The sequence below is a fragment of the Pelmatolapia mariae genome, linkage group LG16_19 (assembly GCF_036321145.2).
Source record: "Pelmatolapia mariae isolate MD_Pm_ZW linkage group LG16_19, Pm_UMD_F_2, whole genome shotgun sequence".
In the NCBI taxonomy this organism is placed as follows: domain Eukaryota; kingdom Metazoa; phylum Chordata; class Actinopteri; order Cichliformes; family Cichlidae; genus Pelmatolapia; species Pelmatolapia mariae.
The window spans coordinates 35,878,989-35,896,481 of record NC_086241.1 but is presented as its reverse complement, the minus strand read 5'-3'; the positions used below and the strand labels follow the sequence as shown (position 1 = coordinate 35,896,481).

The following is a 17,493-nucleotide window of genomic DNA, read 5'->3' as shown; positions in this document are numbered from 1 at the left end:
TCATCCTCATGTAAGAATGACAGGAAAACCAAACTGTTAGCCATGCATTGCTGATTCCGGTATTTTCCATACCTAGGAGAAGCCTGGCTTCGGGACGCACAGATGCTACTCACTCGTGGGCGACTTTCAGTGTTTGTAACTTGTACATGAGACTGTTCTGGAGCTTGTTCATCATGCTGTGTTTGTACTGTTAGCTGGGGTTCAGTCTGGATTACCTGCATAACTTCAGGCTCTGGGACAGACACTGAGGGAACACCTCTCTTTACCACATCTGCATAAGACACTGTGGCTGTCTCACAATCATGCTGTGTTTGTACAGTTACCTGGGGTTCAATATGGATTACCTGTATAACTTCAGGCTCTGGGACAGACACTGAGGGAACACCTCTCTTTACCACATCTGCATAAGACACTGTGGCTGTCTGAACACTGCTCTGCACTTCAGTGCTGGGAAAAGTTGAAACACACACCTTTACCTGCTCACTGCTCTGAGAAACATTCACTTGTTCTTTCTCCTTCTGACGTCTAAGCTTCTGGGACTGAGACCTTTGACCTTTTCTTGGCATTTTGCTGAAGTACAACCTGGAGCTTATATGTGGTTATACACAAATATAAACAAAACTGAACCTTGAAACACAGAAAAACGTATAACTCCTCAAGTTACTGTTAAATCTGAGAAATGTACTATTATAATACTTTAAAACGTTTTTATGAATATATAAATAGACGTTAAAAAGCTGATTTTTACTCCAAACTCAAAATAAAGGAAATTCAAAGTTCTCTGGAAACAATTTGGTCCGTTTTATTGTAGCTCTTTTAGAAACTGTATAATTTCACTTATATTTTTTTTAACCAGACTGATAAATAAGTACAACTTCTGTAAGATGATATGCAGAATAAATCTCAATCAACAGGCTATAATAAAAGTCTTAGCTCTTATGCGAGTTTATGTAAATCTTTCAGATATCTAAAATTTAAATCAAATAGATGGAGCTTTGGTGGTGTGGTGATAAGATGACAGGTGATGATTCTTCAGCTGGATGTTCTGCAGCAGTCAGGAAACAGGAAGTCTGGGATCTCAGGCACTTCTCGATGACAATACTAACTGAATACTTACACTGAGTGACAAAATGGGTTTGTCCTTAAATAATAATACTATAAACTTGCAGTCAAATGTTATAGCCAATGAAAGAGACTAGCAAAATGTATTTGGATCTAATTTATTATTTATCTGAATGTATGTATTACAAAAGAACCAGATTATCTTATTACAAATAAACTTATAAAAAGGTGATATTTTATACAATGTATCAAAGTAAGCCAAACTAGCAGTGTTAATTCCAAAGTCTAATGCAAAATTAAAATGACTAATGTAGGGCTGTGTAAGTAGGTTCTACTATAAGTTCTACTGTACTGTAATTCTACTACTGTATATTCAACTTGTAATTTCCAGCAAAATGACTGAATGTGAGAGAGCTTAATGACAGGAAAGAAGGAGCAGTGAGAGCAGAGATCTCTCAGAATTCTGAAACAGATAGATCAAGTACTGGTACTTGGATTTCTGAAAACTTGGATTCTGAAAACTTTGATTTCTGAAAACTTGGATTCTCAAATTAGATAGAGCAGTAGAGGATAGAGGGATACAAGATGGAATGGCTGTCAAATTAGATAGAGCAGTAGAGGATAGAGGGATACAAGATAGAATTGCTCAAATTAGATAGAGTCGGGAGAGTGATAGGATAGACAGAATTGCTTATAATGATAGAGAGAGAGGATCTTCTGCAGCAGGTCACCTGTAAGACACAAAAGGCCTGGAATTAGTCTTATTTCCAATATGCTTGGATTTACCATATTCTTCAGACTATATGGCACACCTAAAATCCTGTCATTTTCTCAAAAACATACAATGTGCCTAATGTATCGATTCTGGTTATGCTTACTGACCTCGAACGGGATTTCTGTGGTACACAGCGCTCAAAATTCTGTCAAATATTTTAGTAAGACTTTGGTAAGCTACAAAGCTGCGCTGCTTGATGTAATGTCAGAGCATTATGGCTACCATAGTCAGCACCTCGCAGAGTAATTTGTACGGTGCTTCAACATAACATTATGGTGTGTGTACAAGGACCTAGCACATGCTAAGAGACATGCTTATGAAGCAGATTTCAAACTGATCAACCCATGAAGAGTTAGATGGATTTGTGGATGAGGAATGAACTGAAAATGTGAGTGTATTGTTCTGTATTTTATGTGTTACAACTGAACAGTGTAGAGAGTTGTTGTGAATGACTTGAATAAAGTTTGGCTTAATGTGCCTTAAAAACAGGCTTGTTTATTGACATTATGCCTTATAATCTCAAAAATACAGTACATGTAGGGCTTTAAATACTAAAGAGTTCTACAGTAAATTATTAGACTGAACAGAATGACAATGTTTAACAAATGATGGTGGAACTGTTATAAGGACATTTTTGCGTTCTATTAAAACAATAAACTAAGTCTATAAACTCAAACCAAGACGTGCTGCTACAGTAACTTACTGTAAATATTATATGGTCCAAATAAACCCGCACACTGAGGTTACAGCAGACAGTTTCAGGCCTCCTGCTTTAAACACTTTATATCCATTAAACTCAAAATTATTTATTGACTGGCCAAAAAACAAAAACTTTCTCACATTTGCCTAAAAACATCTTGATGATCAGCAAGAGCTGTGCGGACTCACTGTACTAAACTGAATCTTCTAAAGTGAGAGAAATATTTCAGAAAAACACCAGCATTAAAGTCAAACATGGTGCCGTTACTGTGATGGTCCAGAGTTCCCTTACTACTTCAGGACCTACATCAACTCATCAGGTCCTGAGTTTAAGTTTAATCACACTTGGGATCTGAAGCACACAAGCAAGTCCAACGGAATGTCTTGGTGTAGACTAATCGGAATCTCGACTTTAATGAAATTGAGATCCTTGAAATGATTTCAAAACACTATTTTGGACCTTAATTAAGACAACTGAAATTCAAACAGCAGTCGCTTTCTAAACTATCGGATTTGTGCCGTTCACACTGTCATACCATGATACCATCACTGATACCAACATGACAAAAAAATCTGATTTGATGCGCTTTCACCTGCAGTGTGAACTGCACTCAGGTCAGTCACTCACGCAAAATACTTCTAGCGTTTTGACTTCATGCTAATTCATAAGTGGAATGAGAGAGAAAATAAAAATCGATAGCTGTGGTGCTCTTAAGTGTTTAAGGTACCACCTATACTCACACTTAAATCCACAAACATAAGGAGAAATCAAACAACTGCATAAAGATATCTCTGACATTTAACTGTTTGGACTTGATAAGCCATCAAAAATTAAAATCAGACATTAATGGGCTATTAAACTTCATTGACATTTTCTGGGGCAGTCAGTGGTCCTGTGTGGCGGCTTGGCTGCTACAGATTCTAAATCCTGACTATTTGTCTTTGCCCATGAGTGAAGGGCAAGATAACACAAATAGCCAAACTACTGTAAGTAAATTACTAAACATTACCATTACTGTCTACTTACCAGCAAAGGCAAAACCAAAGATCTGTTCACTCTGTAACAAAAGACAAAGAACAAAAATACAGGATCAGACAACTCCAATCAGCATTAGAGTCAATACTGCATCACTCTCTGTAGTCAAAAACATTCTGGAAACATCTTTGTTTACCACAGCTGGAATACAAACAACAACAACAACTCTCCTCTGTTTTCTTTTTCTGCACTCTAATAAAGATGATCATCTTCATAAAGGTAATATGTAGTTTTATCCATTTACAATAAGCCACACAAGTTTCTGAGTCATGTAATGCTTCAAAGTTTAGGTTCAGTTACATAAGAGAGTAGATATCGTAACCAATGATTTGCTACACCTAGCACTGCACACATCATCAAATGGTGATGTCACAATTTAAAAGTAGGCAACAATCACAAATGATAGCTTGTATGGAATGTTTGTAGGCTTTAACATTTGAGGTGGCCTGCATTCAAATTCTATTAACACATTAAAACAGAGTCTATAAACTTAGACCAAGTTGTGCTGCTACAATAACTTACTGTAAATATTATATGGTCCAACAAAACCAACACACTGAGGTTACAGCAGACAGTTTCAGGCCACTCTGTATGAATTTTGGCAAAATGAGAAATTTGGAGACAGCTAGTTTCTACACAGCAGTTTCTACATATTTCGGTCACATTTGGGGCATGTTTGATACACAGCAATAAGCACTCCACTAAATCTATGATAAAGTTATCATAGCTGATATTAAGGCCTAATTAGCAAAATTTAGTATGATGATAATTTCTTTGTAGATCATGTCATGATAAAAAGAACAGAAATGAGTGCTGTATCTGAGCTGTTGCATGTAAGATCTTTGCTGGAGATTCCCACATTTCTTAAACAAACAAAGAAACAAACAAACATGACTTTCAGACACAGTTCATCTTTTGTAAATTAGGCCAGGATTATTTTCAAAAAACAGCCTTGATAAAAATATCAGGCCACTATAAAATTTCTGATGTTTATGTTTTCATCCCATCTATATTTTGCAGGTCAATATGACAAATTACAAAAAGCAGTTTCTAGGCAGTGATTTAAGGGAAGAAGCTTTTGAAATCCACAATGCCCTACCACCAGTGGTCTCAAACTCTGGTCCTTAAGGCCTGGTGTCCAGAACCCTTTCTATGTGTCCCTGTTGCAACACACCTGAATAACATTAGTAGGTCATTAGCAAAACTCTACAGAACTTGACTGCATGCTGAGGTGGTAATTCAGCCATTTGATTCATGTTATAGCAGCTCATGAGCGAATGAACATGATGTAATGAAAGTACTTTTAGAAGTACATTTTTCCAAACACTTAAATTTTAGTAGTTTTAGGGGATGCCACTTCAGCACACAGTCAAATTCTATACTCTTACTAATGACCTACAAATGTTATTCAGGTGTTTTGTAACAGGGACACGTGGAAAAGCTTCAGGACACCGGCCCTTGAAGAGTGGAGTTTGAGACCCCTGCCCTATGTGAATATTTAATTGTCCCTAAACTGTTAGTCGTGAGCTGCTGTAATGTGAAACAAACAGATATAGTTCTGTAAAGGTTTACAAAGAGATTTCTAAGGATTTGGAGATCCCAGAAAACAAAAACCCTCCCAGATGTTGTAGCTGAACAGGCAAAAACAAGTTGCCTAATAATATCTCGATGATAACCAAGAGCTGTGCTGACTAACTGCACTAAACTGAATCATCTATAGTGAGAGAAAAACACCAGCATTACAGTCAAACATGGTGCTGTTACTGTGATATCCCAGAGTTCCTTTACAACTTCAGGACATTCAGGACCATTAACTCATCAGGTCCTGGGCTTAAGTTTAATCACACTTAGGATTTGCAGCAGTAAATTGATCTGAAGCACACAAGCAAGTCCAATTGAATGAATGAAACAAAACTCTTGGTGTAAACTAATCAGTCTGGACTTTAATGAAATTAAGATACTTGGTATGACTTGAAAACCCTATACTGGGCCTTAATTAAGACTTTTGTCTTTTCTTGACTGTCCTGTTTGGATCTAATTAAGACAATTCTGAAATTATAGTGGACCTAAATCCCCCAGTGATGTAAACCAGTCATTACCAGTTACTGTAAATGCTTGATGGTAATTGTTGCTATCAGGGCATCCACAGGTGGGTATTAGAGACCAACATGTTTTTACATTAGACCAGGTTGTTCTGGTTCAAAAATGAAATCATCACTTTAAAACTGCTTTTTGTATTTATCCAGGTGATCCTTGTTAGATGATTTGAAACATGTGAAAAAAGCATAAACAAAATAAATCTGCAAGGAAGAAAGCCCTTTCTCAGCACTGTACTGCAGACAAAACCTTTACTTACCAGACTTGAGACGATCAGATCAGTATCCTAGAGAACGGAAACAACACATCACATCACTGTTTAATGACTTACACTGTTGAACCTCGTCACACACAATCCAATTTACTGTGACATGAAATAACAAGTAGAATCCTCAATTTCTTCAAGCCTTTATGAACTCACTGTAGTCTGAAGAGGACAAACTTTAGTTACAGACTCTCACATGGCGATAACATGTGTAATAAAGGCATGCTTACTACAGAAGTGCCAAGAAGAGGCACCAATATTTGTTGGTACAGATTATGGCTTTTTAGCTCCATTATTTTCTATCACAAGTTAGTGCTTAATAAAGTGCGGAAAAACCACAACTGTTAACCGCATTTCAGATTAAAAATGTTGAATACCATTTAAAAAAAATAAAATAAAAAAATAGAATCAATGGAAAACCTCATCAGGTTTTAGTTCTGATCTGAATATGTAAATCGTAAAATACATGTAAATTTTGACATGTCATAGTAACAACAGTGGCACACCATTTTTGCAATTAAAATTTCATAAAAATTATAATAAAAACTCCTTCCATTGCACCTGTTGGCAGGAATCTTTTTGTATTTTGCAATATTTCCCTTTTATATATAATTTTCAAACACATTGTATCAAGCAAATTATTAAGAAACTAATTTAAACTTAGTGTATATAAATTACACACAGGCTTAACATACACAACATTGCCTACTCACAACTCTGGTTCTCTTAGTTTTTTATTATTGCTTAAATGTTCAACCTACCACTTCTATTCACTCAGGCAAAAATACTTCTATAGTGGTCTGACTTTAATGTAATACATAAGCAGAATATGAGTGAAGATATAACTCAACAACTGTGGTGCTCTTAAGTGTTTAAGCTACCACTTACACTAACTCACCTAAAATGCGTTCATAGTTGTGTCTGCTACGTAAATCCACAAACAAATGGAGAACATGAACAACTGTATAAAAACAGTTGTTTGTGTTCAAACATAATGGCCTATTAAGCTTCAGGGACAGTCAGAGGTCATGTGTGGGGCCTTTGCTGCTACAAGGTATAAATTCTGACCATTTGTTTTTGCCCATCAGTAAATGGTAATGTCACAAAAACCAAACTATGTTAGGTAAGTTGCTAAACATGTTACACAGTGACAATGTCATATTACTGCAGATACAATTGCTGCTTACTTACCAGCAAAGGCAAAACCGAAGTTCTGTTTCACTCTGTGTAATAAAAGAACAAAAATACAGAATCAGACAACTGAAATCAGCATCAGAGTCAATACTGCATCACAATCTGTAGTGAAAAAAAAATCTGTTAAATTCTTTGTTTACAACAGCTTTACTATAAACTATAAACACCCTTATTAAAGATTTCCGTCTTTATTAAGGTGATGTGTCGTTTTATCAATCTGCAATAAGCCACAGAAATTCCTCATTAACGTAAAGCTCTTATACGTTGGTGCTATTACATAACACAGCAGATACCACAAGCAATGATTTGCTCGCACCGCACACTTGATCAAATGATAACATCACAGTTTCAAAGCATGCAACAATCACAAATGATACTTGATACTATAAATGCTTGATGGTAGTTCTTGCTATCAGGGCTTCCACAGCTGGGTATTAGAGACCAGCATGTTCTCACATTAGAACAGATAGCTCTGGTTTGGTTTTCTCTGCTTCATACGTGAAATCATCACTTTAAAAATGCTTTTTTGTATTTATTCATATCATCCCTGTTAGATGATTTGAAACATGTGACAAAAAAGCATGGACAAAATAAATCTGCAAGGAAGAAAGACTTTTCCCAGCACTGTACCTCAGACAAAACGAACTCACTGTAGTCTAAAGAGGGCAAAATTTAATTGCAGAGTCTCAAATGGCCTTAACATGTGTAATAAAAACAATAATTGCTACAGAAATGCTTTGATAAGCCTTTAAAATTAAAATTAGACATAAATGGCCTATTAAACTTCAGGGACATTTTTAGGGACACTCAGAGGTCTAGTGGGGGGCTTTACTGCTTATAAATCCTAAATGTGTTTTTGCCCATGAGCAAATGGCAAGATATCACAAAAAGCCAAACTATTGTATGAAAATTGCTGAACATGTTACACAATCCCAATTTCATATTGCTTCAGTTACAATCACTGTTTACTCACCAGCAAAGGCAAAACCAAGCTTCTATTTCACTCTGTGTAACAAAAGACAAAGAGCAAAAATACAGGATCAGAAAACTCAAATCAGCATCAATACTGCATCACTCTGTTGTCAAAAAGATTCACTAAACTTCTTTGTTTACTACAGCTGGAATACAAACAACAACTCTCCTCTGTTTTCTTTGGTCTACATCTCATTTAAGATTGCAAAACACTCATACATGAAAAACTGCACGATATATTTTTAAGGCTTTAATATTTGAGGTGGTCTGCATTCAAACTCTACTTCCTAAAATATTATCAACTGCACATAGTATCATTAAATATGCTGTAGTTTTAAAAATAAATATATATGTACCATACTAATAATAATATACTGCCATATTTTATTTATGTGAAGGTGGGCTGTTGTTTATTTCATCAATTTTCCACTAAGTGAGAATTTAAACTGTGCTGCAGATTTAGGTTGGCACAAACAAGCCTTTGTTAAACAGTTCTTAAAAATTAAAGTCTCCTGTTTAGGAGTTCTTATTATTCTTGAGCTATGTACACAGGTACTTTTGAAAATGGAGATTTTTCAATGCATTTGCACCTTTCGTCCACACTTAAACGGCGTTTTCGGTGACTGAAAACGGAAATTTCTAAAAACGCCTGCCAGGATATTTTTGAAAACTCCGTTTTTGAATTTACGTGTGGACGAGAAAAACGGAGAAAACACAGTGTCAAAGATGTGCGCCTGTTGTGATGTCACACTGTGCGCCACGTTATTGTTTCGGTGAAATGCATTTCTTGAATACGGTTACTGTTAATTGTACTCTCTGCAGTGTTTAAATGCTTACATATACACACACAGTTACTGTCCCTCCACACACATGACTCGGTTCTGCTTTTATGCCCCATCTGCTATTTCTCACCGAGGCTTCTAGACTTCTGATTGGCCAACATTTCTACACGGTTAGGAATATATCGCCACCTGTTGCTTTGGCATGTTCCCAGCAGCGTTTTCCTTCATTTCTGCATTTACATGTGGACGGGATTGTTTTTTTAAAACGAAAACGGAAAGTCTCAGTTTTCAAAAATACCAGTGTATGTGGGGACATAGCCTATGTTTAATCCTCAGTTTCTCCCCCCCCTCCTTTCTCTTAATTAACCCACAAGACCTGGACAAACGTGACTCTTTTTCTCCCGTGTTCGGTCAGAGGCAGTAAAATGGCTCCTTTGATCTTGCCGACAGCTGCCGCTGAATCTAAGATGGCGGTTTGTTAAAAACTTTACAGCATAAAGAATGAGGCTGTTTTAACTAACTGATTTGTGAAGAGAGCTAACTGCACCTTATTTAACAGACTGAAAAACGAACACACCAAATGTAATTAATAAAACAACACAATAACCGTGGTTTACAGTCAAATGAATTATCTTCATTTCACACTGGGCTCATAAGAGCGCTAGTCGTTAGCATTGGGTTGTTAGCGTTAGCTCATCAAACACTGCTTTTACATACAAAAATGACAATTTTTCACTAAAAAACAACCATTGTGTTACTTTAATATGAGTTATACCTCGGCTGGCTTTATAAATCACTAACAAGAACTCGTCAAATCCCGCAAACAGAGTACAGACACTTAGGAGAGGAGAGGAGAAACAGAGCAGCAGCACTCACCGAGAGCAGACTCAACGAAGTGTGCGGAGAGGCGGATGTCAGCCAGTCAGGTAAAAGAAGAGGCGTTCACGGGTAGTAGGAAATTCCAGTATTACACACAATGGTCATTGTAAACATCAAAAATGTAGGTAATTTTAAATATTTTATACAACATTTATTTGCTACAGAAAAAAATAGCAGAACTTTAATTCTATAAGTTGAATAAATATTATTAGAAGGCTCTTCTCCTGAAAACCAACACCAAATAGCTGGTGATAGAGTTCACCAGACCTAAAAAACAAACAAACAACCAGTCCAGGACAGTCAGCAAAGATGTTTTAAAGACAATATATTAATATATATATAAACCTTATCCAGTAAGGATTCCCTTTAAGCAAATGACCATAATTTCTTACACATGGTCATTCTTACACCGTTTTGTTCAGAAGAGATGGAGGAATCGTCAAGTGTTGACAATTTATCATTAAAATATGAATTTTTAGAGATATATGACATGGATGACTGGTTGGCTTAGAAGCCACGAAGGCCCCAATATGCAAATTTGAATGCCTCAAACCACATATATGATTGGCTGGCTGGGAAGCTCTGATTTGTAAATTTGAAAGTCCCATCCCTAAGATATGATTGGCTGGCTGGGAAGCCGTGCAGGCCCTGATTTGTAAATTTGAATGTCTCAGTCCTCACAGAGGATTGGCTGCCTGGGGGACCTGACAGAAATATATAGAAATAGTATGATTAAGCATAAATACTACATTTAGTAGAAATACTATGTTTTAGCACAAATGATATAAAATTTCAGAAATACTATAATTTAGCAGAAATACTATATTTGGCAGAAATACTATATTTAGCACAAATCTTATAAACTAGCAGAAATAGTATCATTTAGCACAATAGTAAAAACTTAAACAGAAAAATTGGAAAAGCAAAATGGACAGCTGAAAAAATGCTGAACATGCTGAGGGTCCCTCAAATATACTTGTTAAATGAAAAAACAAACGGCAAAAAAACCAAAAAAACAAATATAACAGCCACACAATCACAAATGTGGACACATATGGAAACACACATGCACAGAAAGACACACACACAAGATCTAATTCAGTCAACCAGTCTAAATATATTGAATTTGAATCTTACAATGAGATTCTCCCATAAAAAGGCACGCGCTCTCTCTCTCTCTCTCTCTCTCTCTCTCTCTGTCAAACACACACACACACACACACACACAGGGAGAGAGAAGCAAGTTTCAAGGTCAGTGAAGCAGCCTGGGAGCTGCTAAATTTGAATCCACCAATCAGTCTTGCCCAAGGACACAACGACCAGGACAGAGAGGCCGGGGATCGAACCGGCGACCATAGGTGCCCTATGATTTAGCAGAAATGCTGTATATAGCACAAATCTCATAAAATAGCAGAAAAAGTATGATTTAGCAGAAATGTAATATTTGGCACAAATCTCATAAAATAGCAGAGAAAGTATGATTTGGCAGAAATGCTGTATTTAGCACAAATCTCATAAAATAGCAGAAAAAGTATGATTTAGCAGAAATGCAATATTTAGCACAAATCACATAAAATAGCAGAAAAAGTATGATTTAGCAGAAATGCAATATTTAGCACAAATCTCATAAAATAGAAGAAAAAGTATGATTTAGCAGAAATGCTGTATTTAGCACAAATCTCATAAAATAGCAGAAAAAGTATGATTTAGCAGAAATGTAGTATTTGGCACAAATCTCATTAAATAGCAGAAATAGTATGATTTAGCAGAAATGCTGTATTTAGCACAAATCTCATAAAATAGCAGAAAAAGTATGATTTAGCAGAAATGCTGTATTTAGCACAAATCTCATTAAATAGCAGAAAAAGTATGATTTAGCAGAAATGCTGTATTTACCACAGATCACATAAAAAAGCAGAAAGGGTATGATTTAGCAGAAATGCTGTATTTAGCACAAATGCTGAAAAGTAGCAGCAATGCTATGACTTAGCACAATAGTGATAAGTTAAATAGAAAAATTGGAAAAGCAAAATGGACAGCTGAAAAAATCCTGAACATGCTAAGGGTCCCCCAAATGTAATTGTTAAATGAAACAAAATCTGTAAAAAAGGTATAACAGTAATACAATCACAAAGATGGACAAATATAGAAACACACAAGCACAGAGAGACACACACACACAGGATCAAATTCAGTCAACCAGTCTAAATATATTGAATTAAAATCATACAATATGATGCTCCCATAAAAAGGCTCTCTCTCTCTGTGTCTCACACACACACACACACACACACACAAACACACACACACACACACACACACACACACACACACACACACACAGGGAGGGAAAATAAGGTTTCTAGGTCAGTCCAGCAGCCTGGGAGCTGCTAAATTTGAATCCACCAATCAGAGAGGCTGTGTACTTTTTCCCGCCAAAACAGGTGCACCTGTTTTTACACACACGCAGCACAGAGACAGGATTTCTGCAGTCTATTTCTCATAGTCAGGACTCCCCTCAAACAAATGGCCATAATTTCCTAACCGTAGGGGCTAGAACAGTCATTCTTACACCGTTTTGTTCAGAAGAGATGGTGGAATCTTACAGTGTTAACAATTTATCATTAAAATATGAATTATTAAAGATATTTGACTTCTAATGCACCATAACTGAGTAGAGGCGAAGAGAAAACTGCCCTGACGTGCCCTCGAACAAAGCTTTGTAACTCTAAATCTATTTGGAGTATCGATATCATTCTTTCACCGTAAGAGACAGCAGGCTTTGGTGAACAGTCATGGAAATTTTCAGGTCTCTGTGGAAATCCATCAAAAAGTTATGACGAGAGAAAAAAGTCCCTCATTTCCAGAGTTTGAAATCTGAAGAAATCTGAGCGAAGGACGAATTTCCTACCCTCAAACAAGTGTAACTCATCTCAGAACGGTAATAGGTGAGAAAAAAATTCTTGAATTGTGAGCGTCAGGAGTGTCTGAAGATATACTGGGACAAGCCTCATGTTTTAACTTCGCTTCGTTAAGGAGATATGACGATTCGAATATGCCTCTCATGACAGAAATCAAGCGGTGATTTTTAACAAACTCTCCATTGACTTTGTATGGAGACTTGTCCGACCTTGTGTTGGTCTGAGGGGATTTGGCAAAATTCTATAAATCCCACAACAATGACAGTGACATTTTCTGAAAGCCAGCAAAATTACCTACGTTTTGATGTATAATTTGTGTGAGTTGAGTGAAAATTGAGCGAGTAGCAAGAAGTTGTTCGGACATGAAGAGAAGACTGCAAAACCTTCAGTGCACACTGGAAGCCAAGACCATAGCAACCATAACAACGCATGTATTTTCTGAAAAATCACAAAAATGAAACTCAAAACTTTAAGAGGCATAAAAGTAAAACGGTAAAAGATTTGAAAAAGCTGACTTATACCTGAATAGCCCAATAATTTGAGAACATTTTAAAGTTTGAATGGTTGTTCTACGTGTAAATATGAGGAAGTAGTTAAGTTTCAAAAACAAGCAAATTTTAGCAGAATTGCGGAAGTTTCCCATTCATTTCAATGGGACAAAAAAAAGTATAAAAAGCTTAATATTTTAAAAAGTATAATAGCAAAAAATACCAAAAGATATAGCGCACATTAGCAGAAATAGCAGAATAGTTTAAAATTTGAACGGTGAAAATCGGCTGAAAATTGTAGGAGTAGTTAAGTGCCAAAAAGTGTACGGAACGCAACTAGAATAAAGTAAAGATAAAGAATAAAGAGAAACAGGAAAACAATAGTGTGGATGCATAAAGCATCCACACAACTAGAAAAATTTGCATTTCCTGCGAAAATGCTGTGTGGATGCCTTAACGCTGAAGTGGTCTGCTGAAAAGCTGAAAAAGATGAAAAGTTGCAAAAAGTTGTATGGTGGTGAAAAATAAAAGTAGCCCTGAGCAGGATTCGAACCTCGCCCTCCTGGTTTCAAGGCAGCCACTCAGCTCACTGAACCAAACTCATTCTGACAAAGAAAAGAAGGAGAGACTGAACATTATTGGGGAAATGAGCAGAAGCTGTTGAGAACTGTCCTGATAAGAGATAAAAGGGCTGAAAATTTTGCAGAAAAGAGGTAAATCAGCAGAATTTCTGCAGAAAAGAGGCAGAACAAAACTAAAAGTAGGTATTACCATAACCGGGATTTGAACGTGGCCTTTCTGGGCTCAAGGCAGAAGCTCATCTCACTGAACCAAACTCTTTCTCACAAAAACAAGAGATGGAGAAACTGACAATTTTGCTAAATGACCAAGAGCTGCTGAGAATTTTGCTGAGAAGAAGTGAAAAGGCTGTAAATTTTGCAGAAAAGAGGTGACTCAGCAGAATTTCTGCAGAAAAGAGGGAAAGAAGCAGAACGTTGCGCTGAAAAGAGGTGAATGAGCAGAATTTCTGCTGAAAAGAGGCAGAAGGTTCTGTATGTAGAAAAAGAAACACTGTTGAACCATGTGTGAAATAAATAAAGAAATGAAATGAAAGAACAACCTGGTTCTGCTCAAATTCACCAATCAGAGGTACTGCCTTAGTCTGCTTCATCAGGCTGTGTACTTGTTTCTGCCATGGAGCGTTAACAATTGTGCTGATAAGAGGTGAAAAGGCTGAAAATTTTGCAGAAAAGAGGTGAATCAGCAGAATTTCTGCAGAAAAGAGGCAAAGAAGCAGATACTTGCACTGAAAAGAGATGAATCAGCAGAGTTTCTGCTGAAAAGATTTTTTTTAATGAAAACAGCCGAAAAAGCTGGAATTTGTGCTGAAAAGGGGTGAAAAAAAATGAAAATTTTGCTGAAAAGGGGTGAAGAAGCTAAAGTATACCAAATCAAAGTATTTGTGCCAAAACTTCCATATTACAACATGAATACGGATTAAAGATGAAAGAAACTGGCAACAAATTCCTCCACTACAAACCAGTGTGATACCACTACTTTGCAGTCTTCACGTTTACTAAGGCACTACCCAAAAGGCGCCACAAGAGGGCACTCCAACACAAGAGATGACCTATGTACACTGATGCACTTAGTAACAGTCAGCCTCCTACTTTGCCACTACGTAATACAGCGGAAATACAGTAGCAGAAATACAATGTTTTTGCAGAAAGACTGTAATTTCACTCATATACTATGAAATAGCAGTAATACTATGATTTGGCAGAAATACTATGTTTCAGTACAAATACTATGACAAAGCAGAAATACTATGACTTAGAAGTAATACTATAACAAAAGGGATTCCTCAAAATACTATGAAATTGCAGTAATTTTAACTCTATGATTTGAAAAAGATGGAAGCATTGAAAAACATGAAAAGGCTGAAATGAGCAGAAAAGAGATGAATCAGCAGAATTTCTGCTGAAAAGAGGCAGAAGGTTCTGTATGTAGAAAAAGAAACAGGATGAACCATGTGTGAAATAAATAAAGAAATGAAATGAAAGAACAACCTGATTCTGCTCAAATTCACCAATCAGAGCTACTGCCTCTGTCTGCTTCATTAGGCTGGGTACTTGTATTGACCAAGGTGGGTTTGAACCGACGACCTTTGAGCTGCAGAGCCGAGTCATTACTGATTGCGCCACCTGGGAAGAGGCCGGGCGGCCGAAAAACAAAGAGATCAGCAATCGGAAATAGATCGCGGTGAGCGGCGAAAAGCGCCGTTTTTTGGAGTTACAAAACGTCGTGTAACTCAAAAACTAGGAGGGCTAGCAGAATAATTCTTGTACTGGGTGAATCAGCGGACTTTGGTGTATTTTGACTGCGATTTTCATAGCTCTTTGTACCTCCGTCGCGGAGATATGACGAGAGAAGAAACGGCTTCATTTTCAGAGTGTGAGAACTGAGAGGAGGACAGATTTCCACCCCTCAAACAAACGTAATTCATTGCTCAACGGTAAGATGAATGTAAAAACTGATTCCACTGTGAGTGTCAGCAGTGTCTGAAGATATATTGGCACAAGCCTCATGTCCTAACTTTGCTTTGTTAATTAGATATGGCGATTTGAAAATGCCTCCTGTTACAGAATTTCAGCTCTGAATTTCAAAACCTCCACATAGACTTTGAATGGGGACTTGTCACACCTTGTGTCACTTCGAGGCAAATTGCGAAAATATGGTAAATCTCACAATAAAGATAGTGACATTGTCTGAAAGCCAGCAAAAATACCTACGTTTTGATGTATAATTTGTGGGGGTTGAGTGGAAATTGAGCGAGTAGCAAGAAGTTGTTCAGACATGAAGAGAAAATTCAGAACAGACCAGCACTCACTCTGAGTTAATTGCATAGCAACCATAGCAACGCATGTATTTTCTGAAAGATCACAATTTTGCAACTGAAAACTTAAAGAGAGATAAGATTAAAACGGTAGAAGGTCTGAAAAAGCTGATTCAGACAGGAATAGCCCAATACTTTGAGAACGTTTTAAAGTTTGAATGGAGTTTCTAGGTGAAAGTATGAGGAAGCAGTTAAGTTTCAAAACCAAGCAAGTTTTAGCAGAATTGTGGAAGTTTCCCATTCATTTCAATGGGACAAATTAAAGGAAAAAAGTGTAATATTTTAAAAAGTATAATAGTAATAAACACCAAAAGTCATAGCACACATTAGCAGAAAGAGCAGAACATTTTAGAGTTTGAACTGAGAAAATCGGCTGAAAACTGAGGGAGTAGTTAAGTGCCAAAAAGTGTACGGAAGCAACTAGAATAATAAAGAATAAAGAGAAACAGGAACTCAATAGTGTGGATGCCTTTGAAGGCATCCACACAATTTGCATTTCCTGCGAAAATGCAGTGTGGATGCTGTAAAGCTGAAGCTGTCTGCTGAGAATAGTTGAAAATAGCTGAAGAAGCTGAAGAAATCAAAGTCAGTGTTTAAAAAGTTGTTGAAATTTTAATAACTTTGCAGAACAACATCAAGTTAACAAAAATGTAATAACTTAGCAGAAATGCAATAACTTAGAAGAAACAACAATTCAGCAGAAATGTTGTAGTTTACCAGAAGCTACAACTTAGCAGAAATGTAATAATTTAGAATAACATAACTTAGCAGAAATGATATAATTTAGTAGAAAATTAATAACTTGGCAGAAATATTACAACTTACCAGAACTGCTATAATTTTGCAGAAATGTAATTATTAGGAAAAAACTGTAAACAGATAACAGCTGAAAATGATGAAGTAACCTCAAAGTTACTTGTTTAACTGTGAAAAATGACCAGAAACATTAGAAAAGGAAGAAAACCAATTCAATTCAATTTATGTAGCGCCAAATCACAACAAAAGTCGCCTTAAGGCGCTTCATAGATACAGAGAAAAACCCAACAATCATATGACCCCCTATGAGCAAGCACTTTGGCGACAGTGGGAAGGAAAAACTCCCTTTTAACAGGAAGAAACCTCCAGCAGAACCAGGCTCAGGGAGGGGCGGCCATCTGCTGCGACCGGTTGGGGTGAGAGAAGGAAGACAGGAATACCAGCCAGCAGATAAACTTATGTGAAACAAAACCAAGGTAAAATTGCAAAATTTACACAGTTGGTGAAATGTAAAAATGGCAACAAAAAAACCCCAAACAAACAAAAAAAAAACCCTCACAAACAACATTTAGTTAATAAATGCACAAGATGATTTGATAATAAATATGGTACCAATCTACAAAATACTGTCGAAATGAAGTCCACATTGTGATATATTTCAGGTGTGGAGA

The 17,493-nt window shown here is 36.6% G+C and overlaps 1 long non-coding RNA gene across 1 annotated transcript; it reads right to left on the bottom strand.

The window, feature by feature from the left end:
• Nucleotides 1-839: 839 nt before the first annotated feature.
• Nucleotides 840-9,769, bottom strand: LOC134645715 (uncharacterized). The gene is made up of 6 exons (XR_010096578.1): nucleotides 9,759-9,769; nucleotides 8,102-8,133; nucleotides 7,126-7,157; nucleotides 5,929-5,955; nucleotides 3,564-3,594; nucleotides 840-1,793 (listed from the first exon to the last, which is right to left on the bottom strand). It is a non-coding gene; the product is annotated as an uncharacterized LOC134645715 (long non-coding RNA).
• Nucleotides 9,770-17,493: the final 7,724 nt, after the last annotated feature.